The 19443-nt window shown below is 40.0% G+C and overlaps 1 protein-coding gene across 1 annotated transcript in view; it reads left to right on the top strand.

The window, feature by feature from the left end:
* Positions 1 to 9215: 9215 nt before the first annotated feature.
* Positions 9216 to 19443, top strand: part of pdzd2 (PDZ domain containing 2) — a 544030-nt gene continuing 533802 nt past the window's right edge. Inside the window, exon 1 of the mRNA XM_072572501.1 lies at positions 9216 to 9411. The gene's annotated coding sequence lies outside the window, so the exon portion shown is untranslated. The remainder of the gene's footprint in view (positions 9412 to 19443) is intronic.

Genomic DNA, 19443 nt, shown 5'->3' with positions numbered 1-19443 from the left:
TCACCTGCAAACTTACTAACTGTACCTGTTATCCTCACATCCAAATCATTTGTATAAATGCCAAAAAGTAGTGGATCCAGCACCAGTCCTTGTGGCATTCCACTGGTCACAGACATCCAGTCTGAAAAACAACCCTCCACCACTGCTGTCTATTTTCTACCTTTTGAGCCAGTTGTGTATCCGATTGGCTTGTTCTCCTTGTATTCCATGAGATCTAACCTTGCTAACCAGTGGATGTAGGTTTGCTCACTGAACCTGGAGGCTTTTTTCAGATGTTTCATCACCATACAAGGTAATATCCTCAGTGAGCATCCAGATGAAGTACTGGTGGCATGGTCCACTTTGCATTTGTGTTTCGCTTTCCTTGGATTAGTAACCCCATTTCCTGTGGTGATGTCATTTCTTCCTTTTCTCAGGGAATGGTAAATGGTATCCAATTCAATGTGTTTGTTGAACGAGTTCCGGTTGGAATGCCATGCTTCTAGGAATTCTCATGTGTCCCTCTGTTTGGCTTGTCCTAGGATGGATGTGTTGACCCAGTCAAAGTGGTGTCCTCCTCCATCAGTATGCAAGGATACCGGTGAGAGTGGGTCATGTCTTTTTGTGGCTCACTGATGATTTTACCTAGTATGATGATGAAATGTCTGAAAATGAACCTTGCAGCTCATCGAGCAAACCTACATCCAGGATCTCAACCTGAGCTACAGATCTTCTCAAAACTTGCTTGTAACCCGTCTCCGATGGGGAGCCTTTTCGAATGACTTACGGCAGTCCATATTGCTCATGTCCACTGCTCTGCCTCATCAATCCTCTGTGTTACTTCAAAAAAAACTCAAATCAAGTTTGTGAGACATGCACAAAGCTGTATCGACTATCCCTAAACAGTTCCCTTTTTGCCCTCCTGATTTCCGTCAAGTATACTCTACTGCATTTATACTCTTTAAGGATTTGCTCGATCTATCCTGTCTATACCTGACATATGCTTCCTTTCTCTTAACCAAACCCTTAATTTCTTTAGTAATCCGGCATTCCCTACACCTACCAGCTTTTCCTTTCACCCGAACAGAAATGTACTGTCTCTGGACTGTTGTTTTCTCATTTCTGAAGGCTTCCCATTTTCCAGCTGTCCCTTTTAACTGTGAACATCTGCCCCCAGTCAGCTTTTGAAAGTTCTTTTGGGTTTTGCAACTTCAACATTTCACACTTTCCTTGGCAGATTTGATTATTTTCAGCAGTGAGGTTTTCAGAATTGTATGATGAATTCCATTTGCTTCATGAAATATCTAAAATCTTGGCAATTAATAGTTTAAAATACTCAAGATTACAAGATGATAAAACCCCAGCTCAGTGATTTAGATCATGATTGGTTAGAGAAGCAGGATCCTATGTTTTAATGTGTGGATTCCAATATATGCATGTTTGCAACCATGTCAACCTGACTGACAATCTAAATTTGTTGTCAGCATAATTGTTTGGTCATTCTGGGTTATGTTCTTTGCAGACAAAAAGAAGGTATGCACACAGTCACAACTCGGCAATATCGGGAACAGCCAGTCGCTGGTTTATTTCCAAGACAATGCCTTGATCGATCTGATTCAAACTGCCTGGTCTATATTTTAAACCAAAACCTGGCAATTAACTGTCAATCATCATTTTTAACTAGGGCATTCTCCATGGCAACATATCTATCAATCAGAATGCACTTAACTGATCTGTGCTTTCCTCCTGTGCAGTATGAATGTTGATTTTTCTCTGTGATAACCATGAATTTCCTGGATGAGTGTGCATCAAAAAAATCCAGCAAAATATCTTTTGTCAGCAATACTCAATTTTATTCGAGTTGGTTTTAGCTTTAGGCATTAAATCATTTATCAACACAGTCTTAAGATTAATTCTGTGCAGCACTTTGTCTCTTTTGGCCTTTTTCCAAAAAAATGTTGTTTTTCTTTCATTTAGGTCAAATGTAGTGATTCAAACAAAAATATCAAATAGTTTTGTCTTCCCACAGGATCCTCTTGAAATGTTACAGTTTTTAAAATGTAATTCTTGCCATGTCATGAGATAAAAGCAATGGTCGTTCAATTCTGTCACTTGTGTGATTGTATTTTGTGTGGGATTTAGGTTTATATGGCATCAAACATTTGGCTGCAGTTCTTGACAATTTTATTCAACTTTTTTCATTTAAAATGTAAATCAAAAAATCAAAGTTTCAAGTTTGTTTCATATTTTAATATAAATTGTTGTCTTTTATTAAAATGAATGAATAGATTACTAATGACTCAAGTTTGAGTTCTAATTATGTTGGAACTGTAAGCATTTATTATTGTTGCTCTGAGATTGGCAACTTCTGGTATCTGTGCAGATACAGGAGGCGATGGCCTATTGGTATTATCACTAGACAATTAATTCAGAGACCCAGGTAATGATCTGGGGACCTGGGTGCAAATTCTGCCATGGAAAATGGTGGAATTTGAAATCAATAAAATCTTGTAATGACCATGAAACCATTGTTAATGGTCAGAAAGCCCATTGGTTTACTAATGTGCTAAGTGAAGGAGTCTGCTCCCTGACCCAGTAATGCCTGCATGTGACTCCAGACCTTCAGCAATGTGGTTGACTTTTAAACTGCCTTCTGGGGCAACTAGGGATAGACAATAAATGCTGGCTTAGCCAGTGACGTTCATATCCTGTTTGAATAAAAAACAATTATATTCAGAAGTTGCAGTCATTGACTCAACAGCTTCTTCACAATGTGCACTTTCGCAGTATCCTAGCCAATTGATCTTAATAGCACAGAGGGCATTCAGCCCATTAGGCATGGTGGCTCAATGTCAGGGGCCAGAGTTCGATTCCAGCCTTGGATGTGGCGTTTGCACATGTTTTCAATGTCTGTGGGTTTATGCTGGTTGCTCTGGTTTTCTCCCACAGTGCAAAATGTGCAGGTTAGGTGGATTGGTCATGCTAAATCTGAGGTTACGGGTATATAGTGGGGGTCTGGGTGGATGCTTTTCGACAGGTCGGTGCAGACCCAATAAGCAGAATGGCCTCTTTCTGTGCTGAGTGGATCCTATGTCTATACCCACCAACAAAAGATCTAATTACACTAATTCTTGTTTTTCAGCTATTGACCTACAGATTTCCAAATTTGTTTTGAATTCTGATGAATAAGCATGTCTAGAAATCGCTAATTTCCAAATTTTACTATGTTGCTGGAAACCAAAAGTTTAAATTATTGCAACTTGCTGAGGGAGTTGAAATTGGGTTTTACAATGCTTGGTTAAGTCAGAAATAACTAGCATTTATGTTGTATTTAATGTTGACTGAAGAATAAGTATTACAAAACTTGAATATCTGGTCATTCTGAGGTTAGGAAATTAGCTGAGAAATTAGGAGCAGGAATAGGCCATTTGGCCCTTTTGAGTTTTTTCCACTACTCAATAAAATCATGGCTGAGCTGGTTGTAGTCTCATCTTCATTTTCCTAATTGCACCATAGTAGCTTTGACTCTTGTCTATCTAAAGTCACTGTAGCACAGCCTTAAGTAAATTTTGAAGACTCAACCTCCAAGACCTTCTGGGAAACAAAGTTACACACTTTCAAGTACTGTGTAAAACTCTTCCTTCACGCTGTTGGTTCTTTTGCTAATTACTTTAAATCTGTGTCCTCTGAGACAGGTGGAACGGAGTCTGCTGCATCTTGAGGGTACTGTGCACAGCTGGATCATTGGCTATTGTTTACTGTCTAAATCTCTTCCCCCACTTTATCTCTTCTGCTTCATACTACTGAGCATCTGAGAAAGCATTTCTCCTCTTATGAAATGGTTTTATAGTTTTGGCATTCCTCAAAAGAGCAAACATATTCCTGGGTTCAATTTTTTTTTAAACCAGAACCTCCCCACCCAGCCCATCATCTACAAGGTAAAAGTCAGGAGTCTGACGGAATACTCCCACTTGTCTGGATGGCTGCAGCTCCAACAATGCTCAAGTAGCTTGGCATCATGTTTACTTCTGCCACTGAGGCTCAGCAGCATTGTACTATCTACAAGGTTTACTGTAGAAATCCAAAGATGCTAGATAACACCTTCCAAACCCACAACCACCTCCATCAAGAAGGACAAAGTCAACTGCTAGTCAGGGCAGGCAGGGACAAAGCCGAGTACAAGGTAGGACTGATAAACTGCATTTATTTCGATGCAAGAGGCCTAATAGGGAAGGCAGATGAACTCATGGCATGGTTAGGAACATGGGACTGGGATATCTTAGCAATTACAGAAACATGGCTCAGGAATGGACAGCACTGGCAACTTAATGTTCCAGGATACAAATGCTGCAGGAAGGACTGAAAGGGAGGCAAGAGGAGGGGGGAGTGGCATTTTTGATAAGGGATAGCATTACTGTTGTACTTAGGATATTGCCAAAAGTACATCCAGGGAAATTATTTGGGTGGAACTGAGAAATAAGAAAGGGCTGATCACCTTATTGGGATTGTATTATAGACCCTCTAATAGTCAGAGGGAAATTGAGAAACACATTTGTAAGGAGATCTCAGTTATCTGTAAGAATAATAGGGTGGTTATGGTAGGGAATTTTAACTTTCCAAATGTAGACTGGGAGTGCCATAGTCTTAAATTCCTCTCCATCTAAACCCTTAAGTGTGTACAAGACAATTTTCTGATTCAGTATGTGGATGTACCTACTAGAGAAGGTGTAAAACTTGACCTACTCTTGGGAAATAAGGCAGGACAGGTGACTTAGGTGTCAGTGGGGGGAGAGCACTTTGGGGCCAGCGACCATAATTCGATTCGATTTAAAATAGTGATGGAAAAGAATAGACCAGATCTAAAAGTTAAAGTTCTAAATTGGAGGAAGACCAATTTTGATGGAATGAGGTAAGAACTTTCAAAAGCTGATTGGGGGCAGATGTTTGCAGGTAAAGGGACGGCTGGAAAATGGGAAGCCTTCAGAAATGAGATAACGAGTCCAAAGAAAGTATATTCCTGTTTGGGTGAAAGGAAAGGCTGGTAGGTATAAGGAATGCTGGATGACTAAAGAAATTGAGGGTTTCGTTAAGGAAAAGAAGGAAGCATTTGTCAGGTATAGACAGGACAGATCGAGTGAATCCTTAGAAGACTATAAAGTCAGTAGGAGTATACTTAAGAGGAAAATCAGGAGGGCAAAAAGGGGACATGAGATAGCTTTGGCAAATAGAATTAAGGAGAATCCAAAGGTTTTTACAAATACATTAAGGACAAAAGGGTAACTAGGGAGAGAATAGAGCCCCTCAAAGATGATCAAGGCAGCCTTTGTGTGTAGCTGCAGGAATGGGGTAGATATTAAATGAGTATTTTGCATCAGTATTTACTGTGGAAAAGGATATGGAAGGTATAGACTGTAGGGAAATAGATGGTGACATTTTGAAAAATGTCTAGCTAGCTTAACATCTATCACAGAGAAAATGTCCCTCATGATTTCATAAGTTCAATAAGGTCACCCTTTAGCCTCTGATGCTCTGGGGAAGAATGCCTGTTCAACCTCTCCCTATAGCTGAAGCCCTCCAATCCTGGCAACATTCTTGTAAATCTTTTCTGAACTACAGGACTTGGTGCAAACAAAAACAAAACAAGCAGAGATTTGAAAGTCATCAATTTTATGGAAGGTAGAATTTGGGAAATCAGTTTAGAGTTTGCTGGAATAATCCAGTTTGGAGATAAGGAAGGCATGAGTGAGAACATAAGAGGTCAAGAACAGAATAAAGGGTGGGAAAGTTGACGATAAAGATGTGGAACAAAAAGTAAATTAAATGTTACTGATTGTAGTTAAGAAAACATTTTTCCAGAGTGAGTGAGGTAAAGTAATATACAATTGTTTCAAAGCAACTATATAAAAATCAAAACTAAAACTTATCAAAATGAGGGACGAAGTTCATGGTCTGAAATTGCTGAACTCAGTAATGTGTCTGAAAAGCTGTAATTGGGAAATGAGTTGCTGTTCCTGGATCTTTCATTGAACTTCATTAGAACACCAACAGGCTAAGGAAAGTAGAGAGGGGTAGGTTTGTCACCTGAGATATGTTTCAGTACTGTGGCATGATGGAGACTGGTTATAGTGATTCAAACATAGAGGTTGAGAAAGATGCGCACCGATTTTGGAGATGATGATGTGCAAGGACTTTGGAGAGGAAATGGAGATGATAGTTTGCGAGGATGGAGGAGGTTGTATGTTGAGGAGGACAAGGGTGATGATGATATTTAAAGGAGCCTTTAAGAGAATCCAAGGAACAAGAGCCAACTTTTTAAAAAAATTCATAGTGTATGGGTGTCACTAGCTTGGTCAACATTTATTGCCTATTCTACTTGTCTTTGAAAAGGTGGTAGTGAGTGCCTCCTTGAACAGCTCCACTCCACATGCTGTGGGTAGATCCACAATGCCGTGAGGGAAGGAGTTCCAGGATTTGATTCAGTGACAGTGAAGAAATGGAGATATATTTCCCAAGTCAGGATGATGAGTGGCTTGGAGGAGAACTTGCAGATAATGGCATTCCCATGTATCTACTGCCCTGTTGTTATACATGATAGTGGTTGTAGGTTCATAAGGATCTTTGGTGAATTTCTGTATTGCACTTTGGTACACACCACTTCTGTTGAGTGTTGGTGGTGGAGGGAATGGATATTTGTGGATATGATGCCAATCAAGTGGGCTGCTTTGTCCAGGTGGTATTAAACTTCTTGAGTGCTGTTGGAACTGAACACATCCAGGCAAGTAGGGAGTATTCTAACCTATTCTGGATTAGTGGTGCTGGAAGAGCACAGCAGTTCAGGCAGCATCCAAACTGCTGTGCTCTTCCAGCACCACTAATCTAGAATCTGGTTTCCAGAATCTGCAGTCATTGTTTTTACCTCCAGTATTCTGACCTGTGCCTTGTAGATGGGGACAGGCTTTGGCAAGTTAGGTGAGTTGCCTACTGCAGCATTTTTAGTCTCTGAAATGTTCTTGTAGTCATTATTTATGGAGCGAGTCCTGTGGAGTTTCTGGTCAATGGTAACCACCAGGCGTTTGGAATTCAGTGATGGTAACATCATTAAATGTGATGTGGCAATGGTTAAGTTCTCTCTCATTGGAGATGGTGAACGCCTATCATTTGTGTCGGAGCACGAAGTGGTAGTTCACTGGTCAGAGTTTAGTCAATTGTGAAGTAGAGTTGTATTGAACTACAAGCATTAACTCTCTTTTACTCTCTCCACAGGTGTAGCCAGACCTACTGAGTTTCTTTAGTAGTTTATGTTCTTATTACTGATGTTAGATGGAGAGAAACTGGGGTAAAGTTGAAGTTCGGGGCAGGAAGTGTTTAATTTTTGCATGGTGACATAGGGAAAGGATTGGAATGGCGGAGGAAGTTGATCATTAGTGCTAAAGAATCCTATGAATATGTCACACATGCGATTGGAGATGAGATTGGTTGAGGCGGGGCAGAAGAATTTTGGAAGGACGTTTGCTGTTGTGAAAAATCCAAGAATTCTCTTTGCATTTCCGGGTTATCCTAAAATCGCGAGCAGTTTTTGGTAAATGAAAGTGTGTTCTTGATATGCAACAACATACAATTATTATTTGAAACAGTATTATTCAAATGTATTCAGTTAACCATACACCATTGTAATGGTTTGGCTTTTTGATAGGATGTTTTGCTTCAAACAAGGACGAGAGTATCTATTTACTTTCATGAGAGGGTGTTGCTAAAAAGTATTGGCATGGATGGAGTTTATCCTTGGAATTCACTTTGCCATGATAATTGAATACGTGTACTAAATGAGGCTGAAGATAATACTTCAGATTTAAAAAAAAACCTCAAAATACTACAAATATTGCTATAACTAGGAAAAGACTGTGCTACAGTAGTTGAATTTCGGAGCTTCAACTACTCAATATAAAACATAGGAGCAGAAGCAGGCCACAGACGGAGAACCGATGTTTTGAAAAGGTGGGGTAATGCTTTTAACAGAATCTATACGGTAAAAGGTGTGACAGTGTTTAATTTGTAGTGAAGTGCCAAACTGCGCGTTGGAGGTGTTATTTTCCATTTTCAGCGTAAACTGTCTCTTGTTGTTGTTGCCTGCTGCTGGAGTTGAAGAAGATGCCAGTCTTAGAAGATGTTAGCAATGAATATCCTTCAGAAATCCTCACCAACGTTCTTACGGTAACACTTCCTCATCTGCGATTGTTGTGGGATTTGCGGAGCTGCAACAGGCTTTTTTTGATGCCTACAAAATAAATAAGCAGCGTCTCTGTATAACAAACCTATGAAGTTTATATCCACTAGTGAGGTTAACCTTCCGCTTTTTTTTTGAAGGCTTTAGTAGATTTATGTTCTCTACTTAGGGCTGTGACTGAAGCCTGAATCAGAATCAAATAAAACTGTGTTAAAGCGCAGAAGTTGTTTTGTGCAGTGATTGGTTTGCAATTTACTGCCTGGGAATTTGACATCAGTCGATTAGTTCATAGTTCCTGTAATTCATCCATTAATGTTTACTTAAGCTGTTTCCTCCCCGCTACTCCTAATGTGTAAAAACAATTTACTTAATCTTTGCTAAAACAAATAATTGCGGAGGCTGGAGATCTTAAACAATAACTGAAATTGCTGGCAACTCAGCAGGTTTCTCAGTAGCTGTGTAGAGAAAGCAGAGTTAACTTTTCGGGTCCGCTGACTTTTCATCAGAACTTGATTTTTCTCCAGAATTTCCACTTTTGTTACTTAATCTTTGCCTAATTTTTGACCATTAAACAATTATCGCTGAAGTAACGCATAAAAAACGACATTCCAGAACATTGAAACGTTATATTATCTGTTACAAAAATATAGGTTGGCTCTGCTTTGTTGCATACTAAATGTACAGCCGATCCACGCTTGCTAATAGTCATGCAGTCAGTAAAAGTCCGGGGAGGAGGGTAAAGAAGCAGCAGTGCTAGCGGATCCCTACAGTCACTAGGAGACAGACCACCACCACAACCTCTGGAGCCCCGGAGACCCGCCCCGCTGCTGTCACTGGACCGCTCCGTCTAGCCGCAGAGCCGATTGGCCCGAGGGAGCTGTCAATCAGCAGGTTTTGTTGTTGTAAGGGCGGGAACGGCTGGTGATGGAGCGAGTGGAAAGGAAGAGCTTGTGTACCCAGACCCCGCGGGGAGGAGAGGGCACAGAGTTCCTCAGTGAGTAGGCAAGGGTCGCCCACAAGGAACAGGGAATGCTCAAAAATCTCCAACCCTCATTTCCATTCACCAACTACTGGTTGGATATCCCACCCCCGATAACTTTTTTTTAGTATGTGCGGGTAATGGGGAGGAATTAGGATAATGTGATGTATTTGAGGAAAACCGTAACTGAGCTACAACAGAAAGGAAAGCGCAGTATGAATTAATTCAGGTAAGTGATCGTTTGGCAACTTATTTTCATCTCCGAGGGTTAAGGTTTTCCTGCGTATATTTATCTTGGTTGTTGGGTAGGTTGTTTGTGGAGTGCTCTGCTACTTCTGAAATACGAACTCGAGCAGTAATGTTGTGTTTGATTAGGATCAGCAACCTGATTGTCATGATTAAGACGTAGTTGGATGCAGTTTACAGGTTAATCTCTCCGGTACATCGCAGGACGGTGGCTTGTGCAGATTTTCGCCCGTTTTGGTTTATATTTATAAGTTAAATTTACAAAGGGCAGTAACGTAGTAACACACCCCAGATTTCTTCACGAGAACGTTATCTCTCAGATTTTGATTTGGAGTCATTTAAGAATCTGTTAGAACAGGTGACCAAAACTTGGTCAAAGATGATGTTAAGAAGCATCTTTAGGGAGGAGAAAGAAGTGGAAAGATTTAGAGAGGGAATGCCTGAGATTTGAGACCAGATCAGTGCAGGCACCAAACTTCAGCTGCAGAAGTAATTTTAGGAGTAATTAAAAACTTTGTGGAAGAGGGAAGAGTTGGAAAGTACAAAGATAAATGTCTTGACCTTTTCAACCTTGCGAGCTGGTATTAGTTTTTAACATTTTCATAGACAGCAGTCTGTTTAATCATACAATATGGCTGTCTTTGTAAATGAAGTTAAAAGTCACAACACCAGGTTATAGTCCAACAGGTTTATTTGGGAGCACTAGCTTTTGGAGCGCTACTCCTTCATCAGGCACCCCAGTTCAACACCGGCATCTCTAAATTGTAAATGAAGAAATAATGATTACAGTTAAACAAAAAGTCTGCCCATTTTTAAAATCAAATGTTCAGTAGCTATTTCTCAATTCTGGTTCTGATGTCCCTTGTTTGATATTGCTGTTTCATTCTTGTAAGCTGTTGAAAAAATTACTAGGCCAAGCCTGCTGAGCTTGGAGAAGATTGGACCCAAATTCTATGCTGTTAGGAATTCCTGGCAGCTTTTTGCTTTGGACAAATAGTATTATAAAATAACAGAAGTCTATATCCTACTGAGCTGCGCCAATTGGAGAAATTTTAAATCTCTTCAATGCTCAGTGATACAGCTCTGTGCACTCAAAACCAGTAGGGACTCAGTGAAATTGGCAGCCCACATAGAGGTCTAGAATAGATATTTGTTCAAACTTGCGTGTGCAAATCTTAGCTGTACAATTTTGTACTTCTAAATTAGTTTAACCTTTATTTCTAAATCTCGACTGCAGAATGAATTTAATCTATTTTCCATCTATTCATTTCTTCATTTCCTATTTTGTTTTTATCCATTTATGAGATGTGGACTTCACTAATGGGGCCAGTGTTTGTTACCCATCTGCGGTGCCCTTGAGAAGTGAGCTGCCTTTTTTAAAGTCTGCAGTCCTTTTAATGAAGATGTAGACCCACAAATGCTGTTAGGGAGAGAGCTTAGAGATTTTGACCCAGTGAAACTAAAGGAATAACAATATATTTCAAGGCCTGGATGGCAGTAGTTTTGGGTTTGGAAGGTGCTGCTTAAGGAGCCTTGGTGAATTTCTGCAGTGCATCTTGGAGATGGTACATACTGCTGCTACTGAGTATAGATTGTGGAGGGAGTGCAGACTTGTAGATGTGATGGTACCCCAGCAGGCTGCTTTGTTCTAGATTATGTCAAGCTTCTTGTGTATTGTTGGAGCTGCACTCATTCAGACAACTGGAGAGTATTCCATGACATCTGACTTTTGCTTTGTGGATGGTGGACAGGCTTTGAGGAATTTGGAGCTATGTTCTCTTTAATTTTGCACAGACCTTCTAGGTCCACAACAGTGATTCCTGGAAAAGGAAGTTATTGCTTTTGCATGCCAATTAGACCCGCATGGATACTCTGGCTGTACGGCTTCGAGTGAATATTGATCAGGAGATGAGTTTCTTGCCACAAAATTCCTAGCTTCTGACCTGTATTTATATGGCTAGTCCAGTTCACCTTCTGGCCATTAGTAATCCCCAGGATGTTCATATGTCTTGTGTTAAACAGTGACCATACTTCAAAAGTATAAAACTGATTGAGGTTGATGTCCTGAGGTTGTGGAAAGACTTTTCTTTAGATTATATCCTACACAAACCACCTGTAAGCAAGACTTGCAGTCATGTGACCTCCACTGGGGTTCACTTACATTGCGCTTACATACGGCACGAGAACACCTGCTGTCTGCCAAAGGCTGAAGTAGGCAGATTTCATTTTACAAAAACTTAATGATTTATTTGCACAATAGTTTCAATTTAATTCTAGTCAGTTCCCAGACTTTTGGAAGCCCAAAACTTGCCAAGCTTCTAACTGCTTGTGCTGGCTTAGTCTGGGATGAGTAACAAAATAAACTTTTAAGTTCTGACATGCTGTCAGGCTCTAATTATAAAGTAAGCAATTTTTCTCAGGCAGTTAAACAGAGCAACAATGAACTTTTGTTAATTTCAGATTTACTGCCATTGTAAGAATGTGACTCATCAGTTTAAATCATCTTCCCAATGAGAGGAAGGCATGACAGTTATGAATAAATTTGAGGGATTATATTTCATGTTTGTTGCTATACTGCATAATTTTGATAATCTTAAGAACCGATAATTAGAAGTTTTTATTAAGCATAAAACTAGGCAGGGCTAGGATGATGCATGGCAGGGCAAGTGAGAGTGTGATGTTGCATCTTGTATTTAAGTGTTTGTTTTGCATTGATGAGTAAAATGTGTGAAATTCTTGAAAACATTAAGGTATCTTTTCAAGATACAAATGAGTAGAAAATGGACTAGAATTTTTTTTAAGAAGTTCCTTGTGTTCAACTGGAAGTATTTGAACTCCAAAGCCAGTTCTAAAAATGCCAGATGTCAATCTGATGCAGAAAGTTGGAGGAAAATTTGAGAGCCTGAGTAAGCACTGTTTCTCTATTGTCTATATTGGTAAGTATTTTCGTAAGGTTTGAATTCTAGAAAATTGTATACACCTAATAATTGAAATTATTCATACTCAAAAGTTCAAGATGCCCCTGAACAAAAATATTCCTGGTGATTTGGAAAGACAAAATCATGAAACTAAATTCATTCATATTGAATCAATACAGGGAGCACGGTGGCTCGGTGGTTAGCACTGCTACTTCACAGCGCCAGGGACCCGGGTTCAATTCCCGCTTGGACAACTGTCTGTGTGGAGTTTGCACATTCTCCCCGTGTCTGAGTGGGTTTCCTCCGGGTGCTCCAGTTTCCTCCCACAGTCTAAAGATGTGCAGGTCAGGTGAATTGGTCATGCTAGATTGCCCATAGTGTTGGGTTCATTAGTCAGGGGTACACGTCGAGGAATGGGTCTGGGTGGGTTGCTCTTCAGAGGGTCGGTGTGGGCTTGTTGGGCCGAAGGGCCTGTTTCCACACTGCAGGGAATCTAGTCTAATGAAGATTCAAGTTTTATTTATTACAGAAATATATTCCATTTTAATCAGAAAACCATCTCTGGTTGCAATCTCTATGTGGATTCAAGATTTCACGCAGACCCACTGATTGTTAATGTATATCAATAGTTCTTCTGCTGAGACAGCCTTAGCTGATTGAGTTAACATGACAGAAAGAATTTTAGTAGACGAAAGTGCGGACTGCAGATGCTGGAGATTAGAGTCTAGATTAGAGTGGTTCTGGAAAAGCACAGCAGGTCAGGCAGCATCCGAGGAGCAGGACAATCGACATTTCGGGCAGGGGCCCTTCATCACCAGCCCGACGTTACCACCTATGACCTATTGCCAAGAAAGAATTTTAGTGTCACTTATACATACTGTATCTGTGATGCCTTAGTTCTCCTGCTAGAAGTAGGGAATTGAAATAATATAGTTTTGGCTGAAGTCAGATAACTGAGTTTGGAAGTTATGTCATTGATGTTACATTTGAGTTTTATATGACTTATGTTGTGGAACATAATGAATGCGAATGTGATTTATTTTGTCTGTTTACAGCAAGTGTGGGTGATTTAATTTAGTTATTGAAGGAGACACATTGTTTTACTGGGAAGAACAAACTAAGGGCATTGTTGCTAAGTTTGCAGATGTCACAAAGGTAGGTGGGGGTCTAGTTAGTGTTGAGGAAACTGTAGAAGGATTTGACTGGCTGGGAGAGTGGGCACAGAAGTGGCAAATGGAAAAATGTAGGAAAGTGCAAGGTTATGCACTTTGGATCAGAAGAATAGAGGCAAAGGCTATTTTGTAAATGGGGACAGGCTTCGGAAATCTGAAGCACAAAGGGACTTGGGGGGAGTCCGAGTTCAGGATTCTCTTAAGGTTAATGTGGCGGTTCAGTTGGCAGTTAGAAGGGCAAATATAATGTTGGTATTCATTTCAAGACACCTCGAATACAAGGAGGAGTATACTGGCTCAACAGTACAAGGCTCTGCTCTGACTGCATTTGGAATTCTGTGAGCATTTTTGGGCATCCCCTTCTAAGGAAGGATGTACTGGTGTTGGAGAAGATTATACTGGGAATGAAGAGCTTGTCATTTGAGGAGCAGTTGTGGCCTCTGGGTCTGTACTCGATGGAATTTGGAAAGATGAGTGGGGAAAGCAGATCTACGTTTTGGTCTAGTGTCACTTCTCCAGACCACCTTCACTGAATCCAAAACGTTAACACTGTTTTCTTTCCATTGATGCTGCCAGACTTGCTGAATTTTTTCAGCGATTTCTGTTTTTGTTTCTGATTTCCAGAATGACTTTTTTTTTGTTTAATTGTTATAACCTATTGTTTTTAACAAAGAAGTCAGAGACTTTATTGCTTGTGAACCAGTTGCTCCATGCCTCGTGCAAATGTGTATGAATCTGATAGAAAAAAATCAAAGCACTTAAGGTTTTAGGAAACAAAAGGAACACTCCATCGAAACCTACTGTTATTGAACAGTTTTCTATATTTTACTTCCCTTCTCTGCGTAATACCAAATTTATTTGTCTGTGCGCACGCACATATCTTTTATTCATTAACAGGAGGTGGTCATCACTGGCTGGCCCTGCATTTGTTGCCCGTTTCTATATTCCTGGAAGGCTGTTAAGAGTCAACCGCATTGTTGTAGTTCTGGAGTCACATGTAAGCCAGACCAGGTAAGGATGGCAGTTTCCTTCCCTAAAGAGCATAAGTGAGTCAGATGGGGTTTTCCTGACAATTTACAATGGACTTATGGTCATCATTAAACTCTGAATTCAAATTCCACCACCTGTCATGCCAAGAATTGAACCTGGGTCCCCAGAACATTACCTGGGTCTCTGGAATAACAGTCCAGTGTTAATACCACCCCCTTGTGTTGTATCTACGGGGTGTCATTTAGAAGGGAGTTAGTGTACTATGTCGTAGAGTTATATAGGCAAAAGTTAGGACTGCAGATGGTGGAACCCAGGGTCTAGATTAGAGTGATGCTGGAAAAGCACAGCAGGTCAGGCAGTATCCAAGGAGCAGGAAAATTGATGTTTTGGGCAAAGCCCTTCATCAGGGCTTTTGTCGAGTTGTATGTTGACAGTTCAGAGTTGTTTACCTATGGTTAGAATCTGTTGCACTAAATAGTTCCTTTTAAGTATAGAAAGCTGGGCAAATTAGCCTCTACTCACTCGAGTTTTAATGAATGAGAGATGATCTGATTGAAAGCTGCAAAATATTTAAAGGGATAGATTGGCCAAATACAAATTAGTTACTTTTGCTGGCTAGGATGTCTAGAACCAGGAGTCTGGAGATAGTAAGGATTGCAGAAGCTAGAAAGTCAGAGTTGATAAAATGTGGAGCTGGAAAAAGCACAGCAGGTCAAGCAGCATTGGAGAAGCAGGAGAGTCGACATTTCAGGTCAGGAGCTTTCATCAGAGTGCCAGGATATCTGACTGTCCTGTTCTTATCTGTCAGCTAGGGTTCCCTGATTGGGGCTGTAAATCTGATCCAACCAGCGAACTCATATTCTATGATGTCCACCTGACTGACCTTGTTACAATCACTAAAATTAATGTGATTTATTAATTGTGATAAAATTAAATGTTTAGTATACATTTTCATTTTATTTCAGACATGGTTTAGTATAAATTATTGGATTATTTGCTTTTGAGATCTTCCCACCAGAAGTGATGAAGGACACATTTTTTAAAAAAAATTGTGTTGAATGATATGTCTAAATATGTGGGCCTTTAAATGTGCTATGTTGATGTAAGTTGAATATCAAATCTTAAAGTAATGTGGAGCTGGCATGCTGATGGCTTGAATTAAATAGATGCTTTTGTACTTTTGAACTCCAAGATAAACAGGGTTGAGTAGTTTCTTAGTTTACAGCCTTCAGCGTAGATCCAAAGGTGACTTGATAGATGAATATTAACACAACACATTAGCACAAGTGCAGAGTCTCTCAAAATCTGAGATGACGTCTCACAAATGTTCTGGAACAAAGTCAAAGGTCACACTTGTAGATTCAGCTTTTGTGGGATGCTTAACGATAACATTAACAGTTTACTTTGTGGTCACTATTTAAACAAAATTTTAGCTAAATGATTCAAATCAAATAGGAACTCATTAGTCAATGAGTAATGAGCTAAACTTTCTATTTTCACTTTTTTCATTAGACTGTTACCCTGGGAATTGACGCATATCAATGCTATTTGTGATAGACATCCTAGTGCTTATGTAGAAATGCCATAATTAACAAAGATGAAACTTACAGGAATGTGGGAATGCCATACTGCTTTAGGGATGGTTTTCCAATGAGGCAATAAAGAGGCCCTGTCTGACCTTAAGTGTACATAAAAGATTGTGTGGCTAGATTTGAAGAACAGCAGAGGAATTCTTCCCTGTGGCCAGAGGTAAAATTCATCCCTAAATAAATACCTGTTCGTTATACATTTATTGTTTTGGGACCTTGCTACATGCAGATTGGCTGCTGCATTTCTTGGATTACAGCAGTTTTTGCACATCAAAAGTTAGAATTGTCTTCCTTTGGCATGTCTGGATGTTGTGGAAGCTGATGTATAAATGAAAGTTTCTTGTATAGCACACGATTGATTTTCTGGTATTTAAAAAGTGAAAATATGAGACATATACAGTAAATTAATTAGTCACTAATAGGAAAAGACAGACTAACACTGCCTGGAGGGTAGTAGAGGCAAATAACGTCACAGCCTTTAAAAAGTACTTGGATTAGCACTTGACATGTCACAACATTAAAGGTTGTGGGCCTAGTGCTGTAAAGTGGAACAACTGTAGATTTAGTATAGCTTTGATGGGCTGAAGGACCTCTTCTGTTCTGTACGATTCTATGGACAGTTTAGACATCCAGACAATGAACTTGTTTTCTTTGAGAGACAAGTATAGCACAGCACAGGAATGGTCCTTTCTGCCTGCCTTTGCACCGTATCTCTCCCTTCCTTGCATATTCATGTGTTTTTCTAAAAGTCCCTTTAATGCCACTATCATATCTGCTTTCACCACCACCACCCCTGGCAGCACTTTCCAGACTCCTACCAAACTCTGTTTTTAAAAAAAAAATGCCCCGACATCATCTTTGAACTTTACCCCTCTTACATTAAATACATGCCCCCTAATATTAGACATTACAACTCTGGGAAAAAGATTCTGACTGTCAGCCCCATTTATGCATGCCATTGTTAAAAACTTCTATCAAGTCTCCTCTCAGCCTCTGCTGCTGCAGAAAAAGTAATCTGAGTCTTTCTAGCCTCTCCTCTAATCCAGGCAGCATCCTTGTAAACTACTTCTGCACCTTCTCCAAAGCTTCCACATCCTTCCTGAAATATGGTCACCAGAAATGTATGCAATACTCTAAGTGTAGCCTAACCAAAGTCTTGTAAAGGTGCAATGTGACATCTGACTCTTGTACTCCATTTCCCAACCAATAAAGGCAAGCATGCTGTATGCTGCCTTTACCATCCTATCTACTTGCTAGTTTCAGGGAGTTATGGACTTGAACCCCAAGATCCCTCTATGCATCAATACTGTTCAGGATCCTGCCATTAACTGCATACTTTTCCTGAACATTTGAACTCCCAAAATGTAGCACCTCACACCTACCCTGATTAATGTCCATCTTCCATTTCTCCATCTATAACTATAACTGATCTATATTCCGCTGTGTCTTTTGACGACCTTCTACACTATCCATAACTCCACTCTTTGTGTTATCTGCAAACCTACTAACCAACCATCTACATTTTCATCCAAGTCTTTTATTTATGTATCACAAACAGCAGATGTCCCAATATAGATCCTGCAGAACATCACTAGTCATGAACCTCCAGTCATAAAATCAACCTTCCACCACAACCCTTTGCCTTATATGGGAAAGTCAATTCTGAAACCAGTGTGTTAAATTAGTGTGGATCTCATAAATCTCAATCTTCTGAATGAACCAACCATGAGGGACCATTTTGAAAACCTTATTAAAATCCATGTATGCAATATCCACCCTCTAACCTCATTGATCACCATTGGCACCTCCTTGAAAAATTCAATCAAGTTAGTAAAACATGACCTGCTGTGCACAAAGCCATGCTGACTGTCCCTAATTAGGCTATACTTTTCTAAATATGCATAAAACCTATCCCTAAGAGTTCTCTCTAACACCTTCTCAACTATTGATGTGAGACTCACTGGTCTATAGTTTCGCAGATTATTCCTATTTCCCTCCTTGAACAGAGGAACAACATTAGCTACTCACTAGTTCTCTGGGATCTCACTGGTGACTAGAGAGGATAAAAAGATCTTGGTCAAGGACCCAGCAATCTCCTTTTGCCTCTCTCAATAACCTGGGGTAGATACCATCATGTTCTGGGGATTTATCCACCTTAATGCTCTTCAGGTCACCCAAACCACTCTTTCTTGATTTCAAAGTTTCCTAGCATATTAGCATGCTCTGCACTAATCATACTATCCTCCATACATTTCTGGTGAGTGCCGATGCAAAATACTAGTTTAGGATCTCATTCGCATCCTTTGCCTCCAAGCACAAGTTCTCTTCTTTATCTTTGAGTGGTCCTACCTTCTCCCTAGTTGTCCTCTTGTTTTTAGTGTATGTATAGAATGCTTTGAGATTCTCTTTAACTGTACTGGTTAAGGTCACTTCATGGCCCATTCTTGCTCTCCTAATTCCCTGCTTGTCTGATTCGGATTTCCTAAACTTCTTTTTTCCCTTTTGACTAATTTAACAATCTCACTTGTAATCCAAGGGTCCCTTACCTTGCCATCCTTATCCTTCCTCTTGACTGAAACATGCCAAACCTGAACATGATCAATAGGTCTTTAACAACTCCCACATGTCAAATGTGGACTTGCCCAATAACAGCTATTCTCAATTATCACTCCCTTGCTCCTGCCTAATACTGATATAATTATACTGATATAGTTTGCCCTCCCCCAATTTAGTACCGACCTACAAGGTTCTGATTTATCCTTACTCATTGCCTTCTTAAAACTTGTGATCATTGTTTCCAAAATGCTCTCCCACTGAAAGTAAGTCACCTGCCAGGCTCATAAGCTAGTATAAGATCCAGTATGGCCACTCTTCTAGTTGGACTGTCCACATACTGTTTCATGAAACCCTCTTGGATGACCCATCTAAGCCTTTTGCTCTAAGGGAGTCCCAGTCAATACTGGGGAAGTTAAAGTCACCCATTATGACAGCTCTGTTGTTATTGCTTCTTTACATAATCTGCCTACATATTTATTCCTCCATGCTCAACTATTGGGGAACTGAGAGTATAATCTTATCATATGATCGCACCTATCTTAATTTTTGAGTTGTACCTCAATGGATGAGTCCTAAGTGCAGATATGACATTCTCTCTGATTAGTAATGCAACTCCTCTGCCTCCTTTACCTTCATCTCCATCTAATCTTAAAATGATGAAACATTGGAATATTGAGAAACCAGTCCTGTCCCCCTCTCAACCAAGTCTCTGTAATGGTCTCAACAACATAGTTCAATATACTGATCTAGGCTCTAAGCTCATCTGCCTTACTTATAATACTCCTTACGT

The sequence above is a fragment of the Chiloscyllium punctatum genome, chromosome 1 (assembly GCF_047496795.1).
Source record: "Chiloscyllium punctatum isolate Juve2018m chromosome 1, sChiPun1.3, whole genome shotgun sequence".
In the NCBI taxonomy this organism is placed as follows: domain Eukaryota; kingdom Metazoa; phylum Chordata; class Chondrichthyes; order Orectolobiformes; family Hemiscylliidae; genus Chiloscyllium; species Chiloscyllium punctatum.
The sequence above is the reverse complement of the archived record's forward strand: the minus strand, read 5'-3'. Positions and strand labels throughout refer to the sequence as shown.